The following is a 14,099-nucleotide window of genomic DNA, read 5'->3' on the forward strand; positions in this document are numbered from 1 at the left end:
ACAAGGCTCTGCATGGTTGTTTCAACGTCGGATGGGGAAACAGGTGGCTGTGTGTCCATGAGCACTGCCCTGATGGGTGTAGGAGCAGGTAACTGTGTGCCCATGTGCACTGCTCTGATGGGTGTAGGAGCAGGTAACTGTGTGCCCATGTGCACTGCTCTGATGGGTGTAGGAGCAGGTAACTGTGTGCCCATGTGCACTGCTCTGATGGGTGTAGGAGCAGGTAACTGTGTGCCCATGTGCACTGCCCTGATGGGTGTAGGAGCAGGTGACTGTGTAACTGAGCAGCAAGGAGAGGGTACCGCAGGTAGGGGAAGTGGAGATTTGAACAGGCAGGCATATGTATGGTCCATCAGATCATTAGGCCAGGGGGTGAGACGCTCAGGATCCAGGGTTTGTGACACGTGACTGATGTCCAGCGCGCGGCCACCTCCATCCGAAGGTGCTTCCGGGCAATTGTTGGGCATAGTAAATGGCTCCATCTCATCAGCCAGTGCTTGCTGCCAGCGGGGAGTCTGTTGCCGCAGCCAGTCCAGTCTCCTCATGAATGATGCCGTTCCACTCTGCAGAACGGCCTGTTGTAGCTGGTACAATTGATCTGAAAGCAAGCGGTATTTTTCATTGTGGCTGAGGGGCCTTGGCTGTTCTTCTGTGATCACAATGGCAGCAGTCATGCCTGTCGTCGTTGGTGTCTGAGATGCACGCCAGTGACAATTGGGGGCGAGCCTCTCCAAAGACAGACCCAGATGCCTCTGCACACCAACAGCATGTTTGCAGGGCAACAAAGTCTGAATGGAGAAGATGCAGCTGCAGGTAGCCTGGCCATCATGTATCTGCAGTGTGTACTGTTTGGCGCCAGAAATCACAGTCACTGTGCCTTTGTCCTGCTGCTTGACATGTACTCGATGAATGTGGCTATGATCCTGATGCATCAGCTTCATAGCATGACCGGTGAATCCTGTGTAAAATGATTGCAGATCTGCTGGCGCCTCTGCGATGCGCTTGAAAGAGGCTCCCTGCAGGAATGTGTAATAGGCACGCTCCAGGACACTATTGTGGAAGATCAGCGCTGAGATGCATTCCTTCATGGATGAGGAGTAGTGGAGCAGGTGCTTTATCTTGCCATTCTCTGACTCAATGCGATTGTTGGTGTTGTTCCCAAACGTTAGGACTTTACTGCGTGAACATGCTGCCCACATCTCCTTCTGTGGAATCCAGTTTGTAAGCAGGTAGTCCTGCAGGGGTGGGTAGAGGTGTCCAATCCTTTCTACACAACTAGTGAGCTTCTCCTCCAAAGGTGCATGAACCATTTCCTTGCAGATCATAAACAACTGATCCCTCAGTTCACCATTCAGTGGGTAGCTGCTGATCCTCCTCCTCATGCTCTGCATCACATGGAACTGACAGAGGAGAACCGTTGCAGCTGGGAGATGCTTTCTGATCGCATTGATCTCATTGATGTCTTTATCCACAATGGCTGATCTCACGCGGCAGGCGCTGGATCCCATGAAATCAACAAAAACACCCACAATCTCGTCCAGCATCTGAGCCGTCTCATTCCTCACCATGGCATAGAACACAGCCCTGCCCCTACCAACATTGGCCTGCACCATCACTTGGTACAGAGGGTAGCCGCATTTGTTCACCTTGTACGTTCCGTCCATGAACAGCAGTTCAGGAAAGACCTGCATGTGGGCCTTCATGGCTGGTGTCATGAAGGCAATATAGAGGATGCTGCTTCCCTGCAGGCCAACCCGCACTGCAGCCCCGTCCTGCTGAATCTTCTCCAGCGTATCACACAGCGCATCCATGCTGTCATCCCGTCTTGAGCCGGGATTTTACATTTCTAATGTCACTAAGGGTCATTGTCTTATTGAATGAACGCTCGATATAATCCTTCAGCTGTTTGTTCCCAGCCTGCAGCTTGACCAACTCTTCTACCTTTCATCGTGGTTCAGTTGTCGTCTCCTTGCATAGAAGCGTAAACATTCTGGATGCAAAACATGACCGGTATGCACAAGATGGTAGGAGCTGACACACAGTTTGTTCTTGGTCGTATTGAATTCCACACTGATGAAGACCTCACAGCCCAGGGCGAGATACCTGAGAAATAACAGACATTCAACGAGCATGCCCCACGTGCCTCGTGCCCTCACGAAAACGCCAGCCATCCCCAGGTGTGTTGCTGGCAGCAGTTTACATGTGCACCATGACAAGGTCCCAACATCTGGTGCGCACCGGTTTCACAGTCCAGAGGAGGTTGCGCTGAGGTGGTCGCCCAGCCATTGGTCTATCCAGGAAATCACAACAAAGGCAGTCCGTAGACACGGGGGCGGTATGCGCGTGGCTTTGTGGGCACAGGATCTCACTGACGAGATGTATTGATACTGCAAATCGAATCTTGGTTCAATGCACATCAAGGAACAGCTTTACAGGACTGACAAGCTACACAAGTGGAAATGTAGTGACCGCAGCACCTACCTCTGATTCGGTCTCACTCCAGTGGAACGGATGCGTGGCTGCCCATAGTGTACACAGCACAGCCTCACCGAGGCATACTTAAAGCGGATGGGAATTTCGACTCGCCGTCTCTTGTTTTCCCTCTCAAGCGTATGGGTGCTCACTTTTTTAAATAGACTCCCCGTTGCCTGTAAGCACAACAGAAAAGCGCATTTAAATAGCATTGTTAACATAGTGAAACATAACAAGGCACATCACAGGATGTGCCTGCAGACCATGCTACCTGTTGAAACATCTCAAGTTTACTGCTGAAGTTGTCATAACTCTCGATCTCCTGGGTTGTGAAGGTGGCAAGGAACTGCTCTGTGGAATCTACTGACGTTGCCATGACCGAAGTTTGAGGTTCAGGAAGGCTATTAAGGGACCACACGGGAAACATGAGATGAGATAAGAAATACAGAATGCACTCCATTAAAACATTACAAAAACGAAAGCGACCGTTAAGACGGTAGGTTGCAGCACATGTACTGCCTGCACACAGCAACTCACAACAGGGACTGGAGAACATGCGGTGGCCCAGACAATGGAAATGTTTTCAGAGCAACTTACAAAGGCAGAGCAACTTACTTTGGAACAATCTCCTGTGTCAAATAAAAATGAAGCAAGTCTCCAAAACGAATAAATAATTCGGATAAAATGTGAGAAAATGCCCGACGAAACCTCTCCTCCTTCCACTTTCACAAAGTCACGCCGAAGCTTTGACGCATGCGCAGAGGCCAAACTGGCGCGTACCAGAGGAAGACGAAATAACGCGATGTCATCTGCGCATGCGCACAACAGTCCTGGCAGGTCGGACCGCAGCGCATGCGCAGAGATGAGGAGACTGTGTGCGCATGCGCGTACCGCGTCATCTGCGCATGCGCAAAGCGGTCCTGGTAAGTCGGACCGCAGCGCATGCGCAGGGGGCATGAGACCGTCTGCGCATGTGCGCACAGCGGCGCATTCTGATGACGTGTGTGATGACGTAGCGTTGTCATGAATTACTTTGTAAATATTAACATTTAACTACGACAGACTAAGAATCTCTCTGGGTCGATTAAATAAGGTGGCAGCGTACCAAACCAACATATAGAACAAAGAACAAAGAACAGTACAGCACAGGAATAGGCCATTCGGCCCTCCAAGCCTGCGCCGATCTTGATGCCTGCCGAAACTAAAACCTTCTGCACTTCCGGGGTCTGTATCCCTCTATTCCCATCCTATTCATGTATTTGTCAAGATGCCTCTTAAATGTCATTATCGTACCTGCTTCCACCACCTCCCCCGGCAGCAAGTTCCAGGCACTTACCACACTCTGTGTAAAGAACTTGCCTCACACATCCCCTCTAAACTTTGCCCCTCTCACCTTAAACCTATGCCCCCTAGTAACTGACTCTTCCACCCTGGGAAAAAGCTTCTGACTATCCACTCTGTCCATGCCACTCATAACTTTGTAAACCTCTATCATGTCGCCCCTCCACCTCCGTCGTTCCAGTGAAAACAATCAGAGTTTATCCAACTTCTCCTCACAGATAATGCCCTCCAGACCAGGCAACATCCTGGTAAACCTCTTCTGTACCCTCTCCAAAGCCTCCACGTCCTTCTGCTACTGTGGCGACCAGAATTGCACGCAATATTCTAAGTGTGGCCTAACTAAAGGTCTGTACACCTGCAGCATGACTTGCCAATTTTTATACTGGATGCCCCGACCGATGAAAGCAAGCATGCCTTATGCCTTCTTGACTACCTTATCCATCTGTGTTGCCACTTTCAGTGACCTGTGGACCTGTACGCCCAGATCTCTCTGACTGTCAATACTCCTAAGGGTTCTGCCATTTACTGTATACTTCCCACCTGCATTAGATCTTCCAAAATGTATTACCTCACATTTGTCCGGATTAAACTCCATCTGCCATTTCTCCGCCCAAGTCCCCAACCGATCTATATCCTGCTGTATCCTCTGACAATCCTCATCACTGTCCGCAACTCCACCAACCTTTGTGTCGTCTGCAAACTTACTAATCAGACCAGCTACATTTTCCTCCAAATCATTTATATATACTACAAAGAGCAAAGGTCATAGAACATAGAACAGTACAGCACAGTACAGGCCCTTCGGCCCACAATGTTGTGCCGAACCTTTAACCTACTCTAAGATCAAACTAACTACCTACCCTTCATTCTACTATCATCCATGTACCTAACCAAGAGTCGCTTAAATGCCCCTAATGTATCTGCTTCTACTACCACCGCTGGCAGCGCATTCCACGCACCCACCACTCTCTGTGTAAAGAACCTACCTTGACATCTCCCCGAAACCTTCCTCCAATCACCTTAAAATTATGCCCCCTGGTGATAGCCCTTTCCACCCTGGGAAAAAGTCTCTGGCTATCCACTCTATCTATGCCTCTCATCATCTTGTACCCCTCTATCAAGTCACCTCTCATCCTTCTTCACTCCAATGAGAAAAGCCCAAGCTCCCTCAATCTTTCTTCGTAGGACATGCCCTCCAGTCCAGGCAGCATCCTGGTAAATCTCCTCTGCACCCTCTCTAAAGCTTCCACATCCTTCCTCTAATGAGGCGACCAGAACTGAACACAATATTCCAAGTGTGGTCGAACCAGGGCCTTATAGAGCTGCAGCATAACCTCGCGGCTCTTAAACTCAATCCCCCTGTTAATGAAAGCCAACACACCATACGCCTTCTTAACAACCCTATCAACTTGGGTGGCAACTTTGAGCGATCTATGTACATGGACCCCAAGATCCCTCTGTTCCTCCACACGACCAAGAATCCTGTCATTAAGCCTGTATTCTGCATTCAAGTTTGACCTTCCAAAATGAATCACTTCACACTTTTCCAGGTTGAACTCCATCTGCCACTTCTCAACCCAGCTCTGCATCCTGTCAATGTCCCGTTGCAACCTACAACAGCCTTCCACACTATACACAACTCCAGCAACCTTCGTGTCATCGGCAAACTTGCTAACCCAGCCTTCCACTTCCTCATCCAAGTCATTTATAAAAATCACAAAGAGCAGAGGTCCCAGAACAGATCCTTGTGGAACACCACTGGTCACCGAACTCCGGGCTGAATACTTTCCATCTACTACCACCCTCTGTCTTCTATGGGCCAGCCAATTTTGTATCCAGACAGCCAACTTCCTCTGTATCCCATGCCTCCTTACTTTCTGAATGAGCCTACCATGGGGAACCTTATCAAACGCCTTGCTAAAATCCAGATACACCACATCCACTGCTCTTCCTTCATCAATGTGTTTTGTCACATCTTCAAAGAATTCAATAAGGCTTGTGAGGCATGACCTGCCCCTCTCAAAGCCATGCTGACTGTCTCTAATCAAACCATGCTTTTCCAAATAATCATAAATCCTGTCTCTCAGAATCCTCTCCAATAATTTGCCCACTACCGACGTAAGACTGACTGGTCTATAATTCCCAGGGTTATCCCTATTCCCTTTCTTGAACGAGGGAACAACATTTGCCACCCTCCAATCATCCGGTACTACTCCAGTGGACAGTGAAGACGCAGAGATCATCGCCAAAGGCGCAGCAATCTCTTCCCTCACTTCCCGTAATATCCTTGGGCATATCCCGTCTGGCCACGGGACTTATCTGTCCCAGCATTAATCCCTGCGGAACACCCCTCCATTCAGAAAAGCACCCTTCCACTGCTACCCTCTGTCTTCTATGACAGAGCCAGTTCTGTATCCATCTTGCCAGCTCACCTCTGATCCCGTGTGACTTCACCTTTTGTACCAGTCTGCCATGAGGGACCTTGTCAAAGGCTTTACTGAAGTCCATATAAGTCCACTGCCCTTCCTTCATCAATCATCTTTGTCACTTCCTCAGAAAACTCAATCAAATTAGTAAGACACGACCTCCCCTTCACAAAACCATGCTGTCTAAGTTCGTTTGTTTCCAAATGGGAGTAAATCCTGTCCTGAAGAATCCTCTCTAATAATTTCCCTACCACTGACGTAAGGCTCACCGGCCTATAATTTCCTGGATTATCCTTGCCACCCTTCTTAAACAAAGGAACAACATTGGCTCTTCTCCAGTCCTCTGCGACCTCAATGAGGATGCAAAGATTTCTTCAAGGCACCAGCAATTTCCTCCCTTGCCTCCCTCAGTATTCTAGGGTAGATCCCATCAGGCCCTGGGGACTTATCTAACTTAATGCTTTGCAAGACACCCAACAGCTCCTCCTTTTTGATAATGAGATGACTGAGACTATCTACACTCCCTTCCCTAGGCTCATCATCCACCAAGTCCTTCTCTTTGGTGAATACTGATGCAAAGTACTCATTTAGTACCTCGCCCATTTCCTCTGGCTCCACACATAGATTCCCTTCTCTGTCCTTGAGCGGGCCAACCCTTTCCCTAGTTACCCTCTTGCTCTTTATATATGTATAAAAAGCCTTGGGATTATCCTTAATCCTGTTTGCCAATGACTTTTCATGACCCCATTTAGCCCTCCTGACTCCTTGCTTAAGTTCCTTTCTACTGACTTTATATTCCTCAAGGGTTTCGTCTGTTCCTAGCCTTCCAGCCCTTATGAATGCTTCCTTTTTCTTTTTGACCAGGCTCACAATATCCCGCGTGATCCAAGCTTCCCGAAACTTGCAAACTTATCCTTCTTCCTCACAGGAACATGCTGGTCCTGGATTCTAATCAACTGACGTTTGAAAGACTCCCACATGTCAGATGTTGATTTACCCTCAAACAGCCGCCCCCAATCTAAATTCGTCAGTTCCTGCCTAATATTGTTATAATTAGCCTTCCCCCAATTTAGCACCTTCACCCGAGGACTACTCTTATCCTTATCCACAAGTACCTTAAAACTTAGGGAATTATGGTCACTGTTCCCGAAATGCTCCCCTACTGAAACTTCGACCACCTGGCCGGGCTCATTCCCCAATACCAGGTCCAGTACGGCCCCATCCCTAGTTGGACTATCTACATATTGTTTCAAGAAGCCCTCCTGGATGCTCCTTACAAATTCTGCCCCATCTAAGCCCCTAGCACTAAGTGAGTCCCAGTCAATATTGGGGAAGTTAAAATCACCCACCACTCCAACCCTGTTACCTTTACATCTTTCCAAAATCTGTCTACATATCTGCTCCTCTACCTCCCGCTGGCTGTTGGGAGGCCTGTAGTAAACCCCCAACATCATGACTGCACCCTTCCTATTCCTGAGCTCCACCCATATTGCCTCGCTGAACGACCCCTCCGAGGTGTCCTCCCGCAGTACAGCTGTGATATTCTCCTTAACAAGTAATGCAACTCCCCCACCCCTTTTACATCCCCCTCTATCCCGCCTGAAGCTTCTAAATCCTGGAACATTTAGCTGCCAATCCTGTCCTTCCCTCAACCAAGTCTCTGTAATAGCAACAACATCATAGTTCCAAGTACTAATCCAAGCTCTAAGTTCATCTGCCTTACCTGTTATACTTCTCGCATTGAAACAAATGCACTTCAGACCACCAGTCCCGCTGTGCTCCGCAACATCTCCCTGCCTGCTCTTCCTCTTAGTCTTACTGGCCTTATTTACTAGTTCCCCCTCATTTATTTCACTTACTGTCCTACTGCTCTGGTTCCCACCCCCCTGCCACACTAGTTTAAACCCTCCCGAGTGACGCTAGCAAACCTCGCAGCTAGGATATTTGTGCCCCTCCAGTTTAGATGCAACCCGTTCTTCTTGTACAGGTCCCATCTGTCCCTGAAGAGATCCCAATGGTCCAGATATCTGAAACCCTCCCTTCTACACCAGCCGTTCAGCCACATGTTTAGCTGTACTATCTTCCTATTTCTAGCCTCACTGGCACGTGGCACAGGGAGTAATCCCGAGATTACAACCCTAGAGGTCCTGTTTTTTTAAACTTTCTACCTAACTCCATAAACTCCCCCTGCAGGACCTCGTCACTCTTCCTGCCTATGTCATTGGTACCGATGTGTACCACAACCTCTGGCTGTTCACCCTCCACCTTCAGAATGCCCCCTGCCCGTTCAGAGACATCCTTGATCCTGGCACTAGGGAGGCAACATACCATCCTGGAGTCTCTCTCACATTCACAGAAGCGCCTATCTGTGCCCCTGACTATAGAGTCCCCTATAACTATTGCTCTTCTGCGCTTTGTCCCTCCCTGAACAGTGCCAGCCGTGGTGCCATTGCTCTGGCTGCTGCTGTTTTCCCCTGATAGGCCATCCCCCCCAACAGTATCCAAAACGGTATACTTGTTAGAGAGGGGGATAGCCACAGGGGATTCCTGCACTGACTGCCTGCCCCTTCTAGCGGTCACCCATCTATCTGTCTGCACCTTGGGTGTAACCACTTCTCTAAAACGCCTGTCTATGACGCTCTCTGCCACCTGCATGCTCCTAAGTGCATCCAGTTGCAGCTCCAACCGATCCATGCGGTCTGTGAGGAGCTGCAACTGGGCACACTTCCTGCAGATGTAGTCGTCCGGAATGCTGGAAGCGTCACAGACCTCCTATATCGCACAGGTGAAGCACTTCACCCCTCTAACTGACATTTCTAGCACTAATTAATAAATTAATTTAAAATAAATACTTATTAAATCCTTACTAAATTGTTATAACTATATGGTCCCTCGTACTAGATTCCTACTATATATATTAAATGCTAACTAAATACAGTAATCTCCTCCCTCTGGTTTAGTTACTCTCCTTATTAATTTGTTAATTAGAGTTTTAATCAATTTTTATCAATGTTTTATTTTCAAATTCAGTAAAAAAAAATCCCTACCAGCCAATCAGGTCACAGCTTTCCTGTGACGTCACTTTCAGTTTTTTATACCAGAGGTAAGTTTTTTATACTTACCGGTCCGGAACTCTGCCCTCCGAGTCTTCTCCCAGTCAGCTGTGCTCTTTGGAAGCTCTGGGCCCCCTTACTCTGAGGACAGGTAGGAAATGAAAGGAGCTCCTCGCTCCCTCCTTACCGAACTTCCTCACTTACCAAACTTCCACTGTAGCACTCTATTGCAACCCAAGTCAGCACTCCAGTGCAAATATAGTATGGTGATCAGTGATGGGATCGAAAATAGAAATTATTACCATCCTGCACTAGAAGGAAAATATGAAGCAACTAGCTGAAAAGGCCTGACCTGGAGAAAAGCACCAAAAAAACCGAAGATCTGGAGAACACAAAACGGAAGCATGGTTGTCTGCAAATCAATTCTATCAATCGGGTAAGTTATAGTGCCGATGGTCAAGGAATCGTGTTAAAAGCCTTTGAAGGATTTAAAGTACTTTTCTGAAGGCATTGTGCGAGAAAAAAAACAGGGGAAAACCCAAACCTTCACTCGGGCTGAACATGAGGGCAAAGAGCAAGAAACCCCAGAAAAGTGCGTGAACTGCTGAAAAATGGAGGAAACCCCTGAAAACAGCATTAAGGCAGCCAAACCTGAAGAAAAACAAATAAACTGAAGTTCTCAAAGAAAGTGGAAACCCTACAAGTGTATTAAAAACAGCAGGGAACTCTCAAACAGCTGTGTCAACTCCATCAAGGCAAGCTGAATAAACAAACCAAGTAAAGTTCTCAAGAAAAGGGAAAAACCCTAAAAAAGCTTATTGAAAACAGCAGGGGACACTCAAGAGCACCTGTGACACTCTATTAAAGCAATCTAGCCTGAAAAAAAGTTTATAAAAAGGGAATACTCTAAAAAAAAAAGTCAATAAAATAAAGCAACATGGATCAATAATTGGGAACGCCGGTGAGTTTCCAAAGTCAAGAGGGACCCAATCAGATTCAAAACTGGGCATTATGGAGAAAAAGATTTCTCAGATACAGAATTGCATCTAAGTTAAACAGCCAGTCTGAAACACAGCAAGTGAACACCCTGTTATATTATACTGGGGCTATAGCAAATCATGTGATTGCCAGACAAGGTCTTAAATGAGTCATCTGCTAAATTCAACAAATGTGTAAAAACTTTTGGTTCTTATTTCAATTTGTGCAGTAATAAGATTTTAGAATGAGCAAGATTCAACAAAAGGATCCAGAAAGCAGGCAAAAGTCAATGCTTTTATCAATGACCTTTACAGACTAGCTAAAGGATGTGAGTATGCAGACCTTAAAGCAGAATTAATGAGGTTGTGTTGTTGTGGGCTTTGCTGATGAATCCATATCAGATCTTTTACAGTCTAAAAGAATACCTCACCCTGGATAAAGCTATTAAACAGGTGAGGCAAGCTGAGGTCCGAAAGAACAACAGAGCATTCCTGCAAGGTGAAGACAGACCTTGTTTCAGGAAGCCTCCTACAACTGTTCAGTTCCTTCACCAGAGAACTGAAAAAGAGGCACTAAGAAAAAACTTACACCGGGTGGGGTGGTTGGGGGAGCAAAAGATGCCGTTAAACCCTGCTAGTGATGGTGCCAAAAGTACCCACTGGCTCAAACAATGTCTTGCCAATGGAGCAGAATTCTTTTATAGTAGAAAAATAGGGCATTTCAGTAAAGTGTGCCAAAATAAAATCTAGACTACCTCAAAGTCTAAAGAAAAAGCATTTAAGAACAGAGTGGTTAATGAAGTTAAACAATCTCCTGCAGCAGAGCAATCAAAACATTTTCTTAGCGAGATCAATAATCCAAATCCGGCATTTTAGTGTGCAGACATATATGTCAATGGACATATCACTCATTTCAAGCTCGACACCGGAGCAAGTGTAATCGTCTTATCAGACAAAGAAGCATAGTTATCCACACACTTTCTGCAACCAACAGAACTGCAGTTACATGGCCCAAGAGGGGTTGAACTTGAAGTAAGGGGAAGTTACAAGCAACACTTCAATACAAGAGAAAACAGATCAGGAGTTCTCACTCTTAAGTGGAAGAGTTTGTGTTGACCTTCATCTTATACAGAAAGTAGAAGTTGTTAAACTACAAGAATCCAGGAGTCACTTTCAAGAGGAATTCCTGAAATTGTTCACAGGACTAGGGAGACTGAAGACTGAATATCGTATTACTTTGTGAAAAGATGCTAAAAAAACTTAGTCTCTTCATGTCCAGGAAGATTCCAGACCCATGAATGAAGCAAGTCCAACATCAACAAGAAGACATGACCAGGATGGGAGTCATTTCTCCCGTTATTGAGCCTACAGATTGGTGTTCAGGAATGGTTCCAGTTCTGAAGCCAAACGGCGGTCTTGCATTTGTGTAAACTTCACTCAACATGATAAGGCTGTGGCACGAGACGTCCATCCAATGTCCTCAGTGGACAAAAGTTTGGCAAATTTATCCAGAAGCACTGATTTCACAAACCTTGACATAAATAGTGGCTTTTGGCAAGTTCCATTAGATAAGAATTCAAGGTTATTGATGACCTTCATTACTCCCTTTGGAAGATTTTGCTTTAACCGTCTTTCATTTGGGATCACGTCAGCACCAGAAAAATTCCAGAGAACTATGTTCAATATTGTACAGGGCCTGAAGGTGTAATCTGCCATATGGATGACATTCTAATTCACAGGAAGTCCAACCTAAGGGTTAGAGTGGTTTTGAATCGTCTGCAGGATGAAAGCGTAACACTCAATGAGAAGCGTGAGTTTTCAAAAACGTCCATTTGTTTTTTTGGGGCACATGGTCAGTAGTAGTGGCATAATGGCCAGAAATGCTGAGTGGATGATCCATCACGGCCTCCTCCTGAGGTCCCCCAGCATCACAGATGTCAGTCTTCATCCAATCCGATTCACTCCATGTGATAACAAGGAATGGCTGAAAGCACACTGGATACTGCAAAGGCTATGGGCCGTGACAATATTCCAGCAATAGCACTGAAGACTTGTGCTCCAGAACTAGCTGCGCCCCTAGTCAAGCTGTTCCAGTACAGCTACAACACTGGCATCTATCCGGCAATGTGGAAAATTACCATGGTATGTCCTGTCCACAAAAAGCAGGACAATCCAATCTGGCCAATTACTGCCCCATCAGTCTACTCTCAATCATCAGCACAGTGGTGCAGTGGTTAGCACCGCAGCCTCACAGCTCCAGCGACCCGGGTTCAATTCTGGGTACTGCCTGTGTGGAGTTTGCAAGTTCTCCCAGTGTCTGCGTGGGTTTTCTCCGGGTGCTCCGGTTTCCTCCCACAAGCCAAAAGACTTGCAGGTTGATAGGTAAATTGGCCATTATAAATTGCCCCTAGTATAGGTAGGTGGTAGGGAAATATAGGGACAGGTGGGGATGTGGTAGGAATTAGGGATTAGTGTAGGATTAGTATAAATGGGTGGTTGATGGTCGGCACAGACTTGGTGGGCCGAAGGGCCTGTTTCAGTGCTGTATCTCTAAACTAAACTAAAACAAAGCGATGGAAGGGGTCATCGACAGTGCTATCGAGCACTAACCTGCCCACTGACGCTCAGTTTGGGTTCCGCCAGGGCCACTCATCTTCTGACCTCATTACAACCTTGGTCCAAACATGGACAAAAGAGCTGAACTCAAGAGGTAAGGTGAGAGTGACTGCTCTTGACACAGTGTGGCATCAAGGATACCTAGCAAAACTGGAGTCAATGGGAATCAGGGGGAAAACTCTCCACTGGTTAGAATCATACCTAGAACAAAGGAAGTTGGTTGTGGTTGTTGGAGGTCAACCATCTCAGTCCTAGGACATAACTGCAGGAGTTCTTCACGGTAGTATCCTAGACCCAACCATCTTCAGCTGCTTCATCAATGGCCTTCCCTCCATCATAAGGTCAGAAGTGGGGATGTTCGCTGATAATTGCACAACGTTCAGCACCATTTGCGACTCCTCAGACACTGAAGCAGCCCGTGTCCAGATGCAGCAAGACCTGGACAACATCCAGGCTTGGGCTGAAATGTGGCATATTACTTGCCACCTAAGTGCCAAGCAATGACCACCTCAAACCAGAGAAAATCTAACCATCTCCCCTTGATGTTCAATGGCATTACCATCGCTGAATCCCCTACTATCAACATCCTGGGGGCTTATCATTGATCAGAAACTGAACTGTACCAGCCACATAAATACTGTGGCTACAAGAGCAGGTCACAGGCTAGGAATTCTGCGGAGAATAACTCACCTCCTGTCTCCCCAATGTCTGTCCACCATCTACAAGGCACAAGTGAGGAGTGTGATCAAATACTCTCCACTTGCCTTGATGGATGCAGCTCCAACACCACTCAAGAAGCTCAACACCATCCAGTACAAAGCAGCCTTCTTGATTGACACCTCACCCACCACCTTCAACATTTAGTCCTTTCACCACTGACACACAGTGGCAGCAGCATGTACCATCTACAAGATGCACTTCAGCAACTCACCAAGGCTCCTTCAACAGTATCTTCCAAACCCACAACCTCTACTACCTAGAACAACAAGGGCAGAAGATACATGGGAACACCACCACCTGCAACTTCCCCTCCAAGACACACACCATCCTGACTTGGAACAATATCACCAGTCCTTCACTGTCGCTGGGTCAAAATCCTGGAACTCCCTTCCTAACAGCACGGTTGGTGTGCCTACACCCCTTGGACAGCAGCGGTTCAAGAAGGCAGCTCAGCACCACTTTCTCAAGGGCAATTAGGGATGGGCAATAAATGC

The sequence above is a fragment of the Heterodontus francisci genome, chromosome 37, assembly GCF_036365525.1.
Source record: "Heterodontus francisci isolate sHetFra1 chromosome 37, sHetFra1.hap1, whole genome shotgun sequence".
In the NCBI taxonomy this organism is placed as follows: Eukaryota; Metazoa; Chordata; class Chondrichthyes; order Heterodontiformes; family Heterodontidae; genus Heterodontus; species Heterodontus francisci.